Source organism: Bos javanicus, chromosome 7, assembly GCF_032452875.1.
Source record: "Bos javanicus breed banteng chromosome 7, ARS-OSU_banteng_1.0, whole genome shotgun sequence".
Lineage (NCBI taxonomy): Eukaryota > Metazoa > Chordata > Mammalia > Artiodactyla > Bovidae > Bos > Bos javanicus.
The window spans coordinates 9,673,925-9,685,261 of NC_083874.1; positions in this window are offsets into that span (position 1 = coordinate 9,673,925).

Below are 11,337 nucleotides of genomic sequence, written 5' to 3' on the forward strand. Positions count from 1 at the left end.
TAAACTCAAAATGGATTAAAGATCTAAACGTAAGACCAGAAACTATAAAACTCCTAGAGGAGAACATAGGCAAAACACTCTCTGACATACATCACAGCAGGATCCTCTATGACCCACCTCCCAGAATATTGGAAATAAAAGCAAAAATAAACAAATGGGACCTAATTAACCTTAAAAGCTTCTGCACAACAAAGGAAACTATTAGCAAGGTGAAAAGACAGCCTTCAGAATGGGAGAAAATAATTGCAAATGAAGCAACTGACAAACAACTAATCTCACAAATATACAAGCAACTCCTACAGCTCAACTCCAGAAAAATAAATGACCCAATCAAAAAATGGGCCAAAGAACTAAATAGACATTTCTCCAAAGAAGACATACAGATGGCTAACAAACACATGAAAATATGCTCAACATCACTCATTATCAGAGAAATGCAAATCAAAACCACTATGAGGTACCATTTCACACCAGTCAGAATGGCTGCGATCCCAAAGTCTACAAATAATAAATGCTGGAGAGGGTGTGGATAAAAGGGAACCCTCTTACACTGTTGGTGGGAATGCAAACTAGTACAGCCACGATGGAGAACAGTGTGGAGATTCCTTAAAAAACTGGAAATAGAACTGCCTTATGATCCAGCAATCCCACTGCTGGGCATACACACTGAGGAAACCAGAAGGGAAAGAGACACGTGTACCCCAATGTTCATCGCAGCACTGTTTATAATAGCCAGTACATGGAAGCAACCTAGATGTCCATCAGCAGATGAATGGATAAGAAAGCAGTGGTACATATACACAATGGAGTATTATTCAGCCATTAAAAAGAATACATTTGAATCAGTTCTAATGAGGTGGATGAAACTGGAGCCTATTATACAGAGTGAAGTAAGCCAGAAGGAAAAACATAAATACAGTATACTAACGCATATATATGGAATTTAGAAAGATGGTAACAATAACCTGGTGTACGAGACAGCAAAAGAGACACTGATATATAGAACAGTTTTATGGACTCTGTGGGAGAGGGAGAGGGTGGGAAAATTTTGGAGAGTGACATTGAAACATGTAGAATATCATGTAGGAAACGAGTTGCCAGTCCAGGTTCAATGCGCGATACTGGATGCTTGGGGCTGGTGCACTGGGACAAACCAGAGGGATGGTGTGGGGAGGGAGGAGGGAGGGGGGTTCAGGATGGGGAACACATGTATGCCTGTGGTGGAATAATTTTGATATTTGGCAAAACTAATACAATTATATAAAGTTTAAAAATAAAATTAAATTAAAAAATTAAATTAAATTAAAAAAAAAAAAAAAAAGAAATTTCCATTCTGTTTCCCATAGTGGCTACATTAAAGTGTATGCGGGTTCTCTTTTCTCCACATCCAATCCAACACTCATTACTTCTTGCTATTTTAATAATAGTGATCCTATTGGGTATAAGGAGATTGCTCACTGAGTTTTTGATTTGCATTTCCCTAATAGTCAAGTGGGCATTAGGAAGCGATGCTAACCCTAACCCTACATATGGACATTACCAGATGGTCAACACTGAAATCAGATTGATTATATTCTCTGCAGCCAAAGATGGAGAAGCTCTATACAGTCAGCAAAAACAAGACCAGGAGCTGACTGTGGCTCAGATCATAAACCTGTTATTGCCAAATTCAGACTTAAATTGAAGAAAGTAGGGAAAACCACTAGACCATTCAGGTATGACCTACATCAAATCCCTTATGATTATACAGTTGAAGTGAGAAGTAGATTTAAGGGACTACATTTGACAGACAGAGTGCCTGATGAACTATGGAATGAGGTTCATGACATTGTACAGGAGACAGGGATCAAGACCATTCCCATGGAAAAGAAATGCAAAACAAAACGGCTGTCTGAGGAGGCCTTACAAATAGCTGTGAAAAGAAGAAAAGTGAAAAGCAAAGGAGAAAAGGAAAGATATAAGCACCTGAATGCAGAGTTCCAAAGAATAGCAAGGAGAGATAAGAAAGCCTTCCTCAGTGATCAGTGCAAAGAAATAGGGGAAAACAACAGAATGAAAAAGACTAGAGATCTCTTCAAGAAAATTAGAGATACCAAGGGAACATTTCATGCAAAGATGGGCTCGATAAAGGACAGAAATGGTATGGACCTAACAGAAGTAGAAATATTAAGAAGAGATGGCAAGAATACACAGAAGAACTGTACAAAAAAGATCTTCATGACCCAGATAATCACGATGGTGTGATCACTCACCTAGAGCCAGATATCCTAGAATGTAAAGTCAAATGGGCCTTAGAAAGCATCACTATGAACAAAGTTAGTGGAGATGATGAAATTCCAGCTGAGCTATTTCAAATCCTGAAAGATGATGCTGTGAAATTACTGCACTCAATATGCCAGCAAACTTGGAAAACTCAGCAGTGGCCACAGGACTGGAAAAGGTCAGTTTTCATTCCAATCCCAAAGAAAGGCAATGCCAAAGAATGCTCAAACTACTGTACAATTTTGCTCATTTCTCACGCTAGTAAGGTTATTCTCAAAATCCTTCAGTCTAGGGTTCACTTGTTTGTGAACCGAGAACTTCCAGATGTACAAGCTAGGTTTTGCAGAGGCAGAGGAACCAGAAGTCAATTGCCAACATTTGTTGGATCATAGAGAAAGCAAGGGAGTCCCAGACAAACATCAACTTCTGCTTCTTTGGCTACACTAAAGTCTTTGTGTGGATCACAACAAATGGAAAATTCTTAAAGAGTTAGGAGTAGCAGATCACTTTGCCTGTCTCCTGAGAAACCTGTATGTGGGTCAAGAAGCAAGTAGGACCAAACATGTAAAACTGTTTCAGAATTGGGAAAGGAATATATCAAGGCTGTATATTGTCATCCCTCTCATTAAACTTATATGCAGAGTACATCATGCAAAATGCTGGTCTGGATGAATCACAAGCTTGAATCAAGATTGCCAGGAGAAATATCAACAACCTCAGATATGCAGTCACCACTCTAATGGCAGAAGGTGAAGAGGAACTAAAGAGCCTCTTGATGAAGGTAAAAGAGGAGCATGAAAAAGCTCGCTTAAAATTCAATATTAAAATCTAGAATCTTGGCATCCAGCCCCATCAGTTCACAGCAAATAGAAGGGGAAGTGGAAACACTGACAATTTTTCTTTTCTTGAGTTCTAAATTCACTGCAGACATGAAGTGAAGGACAAGGAAGCCCAACATGCTTCAGTTCATGGTGTCTCAAAGAGTTGAGCACAACTTAGCGACTGAACAACAACACAAATTGTCTTTTAATTGCTCCTTTGTCATAAGTTAATTAATTTGCTCCTTTGTCATAAATTAATACACACATATCATATATATACATATATGTCACTAATTAATTATGTGTGTATTCATCTATCTGGAGAAGGAAATGGCAACCCACTTCAGTATTCTTGCCTGGAGAATCCCCATGGACAGAGGAGCCTGGCAGGCTACAGTCCATGGGGTCACAAGAGTCAGACATGACTTAGCAACTAAACCACCACCACCACCATATTCATCTATGCATAATCAGTCACGTCAGACTCTTTTTTAACCCCATGGAATGTAGCCTGCCAGGCTCCTCTGCCCTTAGAATTGTCCAGGCAAGAATACTAGAGTGGGTTGCCATTTCTTACTCCAGGGGATCTTCCCAACCCAGGGATCAAACCTATGTCTCCTGGATTGGAAGGCAGGTTCTTTACCTCTAGCATCACCAGGGAAGCCCAGGACATATGCCACTTTTGACTTTGAAGAATATCACTAGGCTCTAGTAATCAAGACAGCATGATATTTTCAGAAAAATTGATACACATATCAATGTAAGAGAATAGAAAGCTCAGATGGGTTTCCCCAGGATTGTTTTAGCTATTAGAGGTCTTTTGTGCTTCCATATAAAGTTCAGAATTTTTTTGTGCTATTTCTGTGGGGAAAAAAAATCCTTGGGATTTTGATGGAAATTGCTTTGAATCTGTACATTGCTTTACAAAATATGGACATTTTAAAAATGGTAATTCTTCCAATCATGAGCACATGATATATTTCCATTTTTGTATGACAAGTTTTTTTTTTTTTTTTAAACAATGCCATATCAGTTTCAATATACAGGTCTTTCACATCCTAGGTTAAATTTATCTCTAAGTACTTTATTCTTTTTTAACAGTTGAAATGGAATTGTTTTCTTAATTACTCTTTCTGCTAGCTTATTATTAGTGTATAGAAATGCAACAGATTTTTGTATGTTGATTTTGTGTCTTGCAACTTTACCTTTTTTTATTTCTATTAAAATGGTGGTGGTGTCTTCAGGGTTTTCTATATGTACAGAATCACATCATTCTCAGTGACAGTTTTAGTTCATCTTTTCCAGTTTGGATGGCTTTTTAAATTTTCTTGCCTAATTGCTCTGGCAAGAGTTTCAAGCTCTGTTGTATAAGATGTTGAAACGGGGCATTCGTGTCTTATTCCTGATATTAGAGGGATATCTTTCAGTTTTTCACCACTGAGTATGATGTCAGCTCTGGATTTGTCATATATGGCCTTTATTATGTTGAAATATGACCCTTCTATACCCACTTGACTAATAATATTTTTTTATCATCAATGGGCACTGATTCTTATCAAATGCTTTTTTGCATCTATTTAGATTATCATTTTTTATCCTTCATTTTATTAATGTGGTGCACCACATTGATCGATTTTCAGATATAAGAAAAATTCTTGCATCTCCAAATTAAATCCTACTTGATCATGGCATATGATCCCCTTGATGGGATTCTGTACTTAGCATTCTAATATTTTGTTCAGGATTTTTGGATGTATGTTCATGAGACATATTGGTCTTTTGTTTAATTTTTGTGTGTTGCTCTTTCTGTTTTTTGTATCAAGGTAATGTTGGCCTCATAAAGTGAGTTAGAAAGCTTTTCCTCCACTTCAATTTATTGGAGAAGATTGAATAGGTATTAAATAATTGAATGTTTGGGAGAATTCAGCAGTGATGCCACGTGGTCCTGGACTGTTGTTTGGGCATAGCATTTTGATAATGGTTTTAATCTCTATGGTGGTGGTTTTAGTTGCTAAGTCGTGTTCAATTCTTGTGATGTCATGGACTGTAGCCTACCAGGCTCCTCTGTCCATGGGATTTCCCAGGCAAGCATACTGGAGTGGGTAGCCTATCCCTTCTCTAGGGGATCTTCCCAACCAAGAAATCAAACCCAGGTCTCCTGCATTGCAGTCAGATTCTTTACCCGCTGAGCTACAAATTAATTCCTCATAATCTCTGTACAAGTAACCAATCTCTTCAGCTTTTCTATTGCTTCATGATCAGTCTTGGAAGTTTGCATGATTCTAAAAATTCATCCATTTCTTCCAGAAATAGTCTTCCAAAAATTTGTCCAACTTGGTATTTAGCTGTTCATAATATTCCCTGATGATCCTTTGTATTTCTGTGGTATCTATTATTATTTCCCCTTTTACATCTCTAATTTTATTTATCAGAGCCTTCTGTCTCTTTATATAGTTGCTGCTGCTGCTGGTAAGTCTCTTCAGTCGTGTCTGACTCTGTGCGACCCCATAGACGGCAGTCCATCAGGCTCCCCCATCCCTGGGATTCTCCAGGCAAGAGTACTGGAGTGGGGTGCCATTGCCTTCTCCCTTTATATAGTTAAAGGTATTCATTTCCAAGGCCAGCTCCTAGTTCACTGATCTTTTCTATTGTATTTTTAGTCTCTATTTCATTTATTTCTGCTCTGTTCTTTATTGCTCCCTTCTTTATACAGACTTTGGTCTGTGTGTTCTTTTTTTAGCTCATTTAGGTGTAAGCATAGACTTCCCTGGTGGCTCAGATGGTAAAGCATCTGCCTACAATGTGGGAGACCCAGGTTCCATCCCTGGGTTGGGAAGATCCTCTGGAGAAGGAAATGGCAACCCACTACAGTACTCTTGCCTGGAAAATCCCAGGGATGGAGGAGCTTTGTAGGCTAAAAAAGTCCATGGGGGTCACAAAGAGTCAGACACGACTGAGCAACTTCACTTTCACTTTAGATTATTTCTTTGAGTTTTTTTGTTTCTTTGTTAGGCCTTTATTGCTATAAGTGTGCTTTTTAGTACCATTTCTGCTCCACCCCAAAGATTTGAGTGCATTGTATTTTCATTTTCATTTGCTTTTAGCTAATTTTTGTTTTTTTTTAATATTTTTTATTTTATTTATATTTTATTTAAATTTTTAATTTAAATTTTATTTACATTTATTTAATTAGAGGATAATTACTTTACAATATTGTATTGGTTTTGCCATACATCAACATAAATCCACCACAGGTATACACATGTTCCCCATCCTGAACTCCCCTCCCACCTCCCTCCCCGTACCATCCCTCTGGGTCATCCCAGTGCACCAGCCCCAAGCATCCTGTATCCTGCATCAAAGCTGGACTGGTGATTCATTTTTTATATGATATTATACATGTTTCAGTGCTGTCTAATTTTTGATTCCCCATTGATTTCTTTGTTCAGTGGGCATGTTGTTCACTTTCCACATATATGAAATTTTCCAGCTTTCTTCCCATAGTTGACTTCTAGTTTTTTATCATTGTAATCAGAAAGATGATTGATATGCTTTAAATCTTATTAAATTTACTCAGATTTGCTTTGTGTCCAAGCATATGCTCAATCCTTGAAAAAGTTTCATGTGCACTTGAACAGAATGTATATTGTGCTGCATTTAAATGGAATGTTCTGTATAAATCTATCATATTCATCCTGCCTAATGCCTCATTTAAGCCCACTGTTTCCTTGTTGACTTTCTATCTGGATAATCTATCCATTAATGAAACTAGGGTGTTAAAGTTTCTTACTACTATTGTGTTGCTGTCAATTCTCCTTTGGGGTCTCTTAATACTTGTTTTATATATTTTATTGCTCCTATATTAGGTTCATGAAGATTAATATCTATGTCTTCCTGATGAATTGTCCTTTTTACCATTATGTACTGTCCACATGTGTCTCTTATTCATTTTTTGGCTTGAAGTATATTTTGTCTGATATAAGTATGGCTACATCCATATTTTCTTGGCTGTCACTGACTTTAAGTATCATCTTCTATGTCTTCAGTTTGAGCCTATGTTGTCCTTTAGAGCTGAGGTGAGTCTCCTGCAGAAGCACATAGTTAAGTCTTGTTTTTAATCCATCTAGCCACTCTGTTTTTGGGGTGAATTCAATCCATTTACATTTAGGAAGATTATTGGTAAATAAAGACTTAATATTGCCACTTTATCTTTCACTTTCTGGTTGTTCTATACATGCATTGTCCTTTTTTCCTCATGTTTCTGTCTGCCATTTTTGGTTTGCTGGTTCTCTTAAATGTTCTTCTCAGTTTTCTCTATTTTATATTTTGTTCCTCCACTTTAGATTTATGTTTTGTGATTATTATAAAATTTGTATATAATATCTCACAGGAAATAGTTTATTCTGTTGATAACATTTTATCAATAATTACCTATGTGAATTTCATCTTTTTCATTTTGTGTTTTTGTTGTCTTCAATTATCTGTGTGTTATCTTGTGAGTTCATTAGCTAAATGTGGTGCTCATAGATATTTTTCTGTTTTATTTCCCCCTTTCACCTTTATGTTATAATAAATTTTTAGAAGCCTATTCTGATATAAAGTTGCAATTCCCCAATCCTGTTTATATTTATCATCTTGCTCAATTTACAATGCTTTTTAGTGCATTCTTCATCTTGTTTATTGAATTCCTAAGGTCTAGAATTTCTGTCTGATTCTTTTTTAGAGACTTGATCTTTTTATAAGTATTTTTCCTGTTCACTAATTTTATTCCTGAACTCATTAAAGTACCTCTGAATTTTCTTGTAGCTTGTTGAGTTTCTTCTTGACAGGGGTTTGAATTCTCTGTCAGTTAGATCACTGTATTCTGTGACTTTAAGTTTGGCTTCTGAAGAATTGTCATTTTCTTTCTGTGATAATGTTATTCTGGGTCTTCATAGTGCTTGATGTGTTGTACTTCTGTACATTTCAGGCATGAACCACCTTTCTGCTTGATGCTAAAAATTCAACAGATTAGAAATTAGAGGACTTTCTTTTATTTTCAACTAAGTGGAGATATAGCATTTTATTTGTTCCTTTCTCTAACCTGAGCTGTCTGTGGTTATATTTGAAGAAATGGCACTTTTTACCCTACCCTGCTTCTGTCAGGTGTGGCTCTGTGCCTTCATTTTCACTTCTTGTGTCTCTGAGGTTGTTGGTGCCTTGTTGTTACCAATGTCACTGACATTGCTGTCTGGTGCACCAGGACGGTGGGTTCCTCCCGTGCATTCAGGATGGCATGACTTACAGTTACCACTGCCCTGGGGAAGCTGGGTTCATGCAGATGCCTCTCTTGTGTCATGCTGTAAGATTCACAGGCTCTACTACTGCAAGGATCAGATGCAGATTCACAGTCACAGGCACCTCAGAAGTTGGAGGAACAGTGTCCCAGGCCCCACTGCTAAAGTTACCCAGTTGCCAGTAGCCACTGGTGTCTCTGTGATTGGGAGGCCAGAGTCTTGTGTTCCACCTCCCCTAACCCCACAAGGTTCTCTGGGGCTGAGGGTTCAGCTATCACAAGCAGATTCTTGAACTGCAAACACTGCCTCCATCGTTCCCTCAGTTTCACCTTATTGATGCATTTCGGTCTACCACTTTTAGATGTACAAATTTGTAAATTATCTACCATCTTTATGTGATGGACAGAGACACTTGTGTTTCACTGGTTATGTTTTACTGATTGTAGATTGACAGGGAGAGCAAGGCCAGCTTTGCACTCCACCATGTTGCTGACATCACTCTCCATCTTATCTATTTTCTGAATTAGCACAGTACATGTGAGAATCAATACCTTGGCATCACAAAGTACTTGATAGTAGAACTAATTTCTGAAATCCTTCCAGTAACAGAGCACTCCTTTAAGGGATTTCTGCTTTCTGTTTCCTTGCCTGGAACTTGAACTGGGAATTAAAGCAGTTCAAGTCCTGAGTTCAATATTTCCTTCTCCAAGTTCTTCTATACTCTTAGAAGTAACCCACCAAAACATTATACTTCTTTTACTAAAAAGCTCTAAGGTATCAAATACTTTGGTACTGAGAATCTTGCTTTCTAAAGGTGTATATCTATAGTTATCTAAAAGTAATAATTTAAGTTTAATTTAATTGTAGATTTGCCACAGCATGCTGTGAAATATTGCTGTCTCTTTTAGCTACCACCCCCACACATGCACACTAGAGTCATTAATGCCTTTAAATTTAATCAGAACACAGAACCAATTTCAGATGTCCAGCTCTAGAGTTATATTCCTTTGAAACCACTTCTGAAACCAGTGATTGCAGAAGTGAGCATTCAGTCATAGAACCAGGACTACTATGATTTAGGGATTATGAATTTATTATAGAAATTAGATCTTACACATTTGAGAGAACAGCTTGGAATGGAAGATTTGAAAGCAGTTGTGGTTTTCAAAATAACCACCAACCAGTTATTCAAAGAACATCTAATTGCTGAAGAGAGACTGCAAAGTTTGAGTTTGTGATGAAGTTTTTGCAGATCTGTCATATCTCTGGCTCTGCAGCCAAATGTCTGTTGATACACTTGAGGTCACTTTCGATCATCAGGAACACTAGTTGGGAAGAAGTGCTGAACAGAGCAGAATATAGTGAAGTCAAGCTAAAATTCATCGCACACTTGCATCTATCTGTCAACTCATCGAATGTCAAGACCTTCAGAGGGCAATTATTGTCACTTCACTTCCACCTGTTAAATCACATACAATTTCTCTTTTAACAAGAGGTAAAGTGATTCTAGATATCTTTTTAATAAAGTTGATACAGAACACAGCACAAACATGTAGCTGGTAGTAACCAAGAGGATTGCATTCCAAACATGACCCACAACTTTTCTCTGCCAATCATTTATTTGAATAAAACCATGCTCCTTTGTTTTCATGTTGTCTATTTCTGCTTTGTTGGCTGACTTCTGTTACCATGGCAGAATTGAGTGGTTGTCATAGAGGCTATGTGACTTGAGAGCCAAAAATGTTTACATACTCTCTTCTTCTTTACAGACATTAGAGACTCCTTGTCTAGATTAGTAGACAATTAGCATAAAAATAGGTATACTGAAAGAAAAAGTTGATGCAATGAGATGTTATCATTGTAATCAATGGTACAATTCTAAGTGGAAAATCAGGTTCAATCTCTTATATATCTATAGAAATTTTAACATTCATTACTAACCTGACAAGTAAAATGAAACATCAAATATATATTTTTAATTAATGAATATTTTAAATATAGATTACTCAAAAACTAAAATTTACTTAATTAAAATGATTACAACTAAATTCCTTGGTTTCTAAAATTGGGGGTGAATTTTAGGAAAAGAAAACAGGAAAATGATGAAAAGAGTTTAGAGATATCTAGGTCATTATCAAACAAAATACATGAAATGATATTTCAAAAATTTGTAAATTTTATGAACAAACAGAAACAGTCACAAAGTATCTGGATTTCTGAATCTTAATATATTTTTTAAATTTTGTGTTATTCACGGGCACCTCTCCAGCCCCAAGACAAACATCTCTGTCACCCTTCAGAAGTGATAGAAGTGGCACAATTTATCAAAGGACATTTTATGTCCTTATTTCTCAGACTATAGATAAAAGGGTTCAGCAGGGTGTCACCACTGTATACATAACTGAAACTATTTTACTGACCTTGGTACTTAGGGTTATTCCAGAACTTATCTACATCTCAAGTCTTGTACCATAGAACAAGGAAACAATAGAGATGTGAGATCCACAGGTGGAAAATACCTTATACTTGCCTCTAACTGATGAAACTCTCAGAAGAGATAAAAGAATCTTAGAGTAAGAGAAAAGGATACTAGTGAATGAAATAAAACTCACCAAGATGCAAAATACAGCATTAGGTGATTTTAAAAATTGTCAGAACAGGTATGTTGAAGCACCTGATTGCTTTCTCTGAAAAAGTGGGGGATTACCATGTCAGCACAGAAGGAGAGCCGCAATACAAGTAAACTATTTAACAAAGAGTCCAGAATGCTTAATAACCAACATACCAGAAGCAGGAGACCACAGAGCTGGGGGATCATGATGACTGTGTAATCCAAGGGCTGACAGATGGCTACAAACAAGTCATGGGCCATTGCATTCAGGAGAAAGTAATCCAAAGCTACAAAGAGCACAAAAAAGTGTAACTCGCAGAGGCAGCCTTCATAGGTTTGGCTTTGCTCTTTATCTGGATGTTCCACA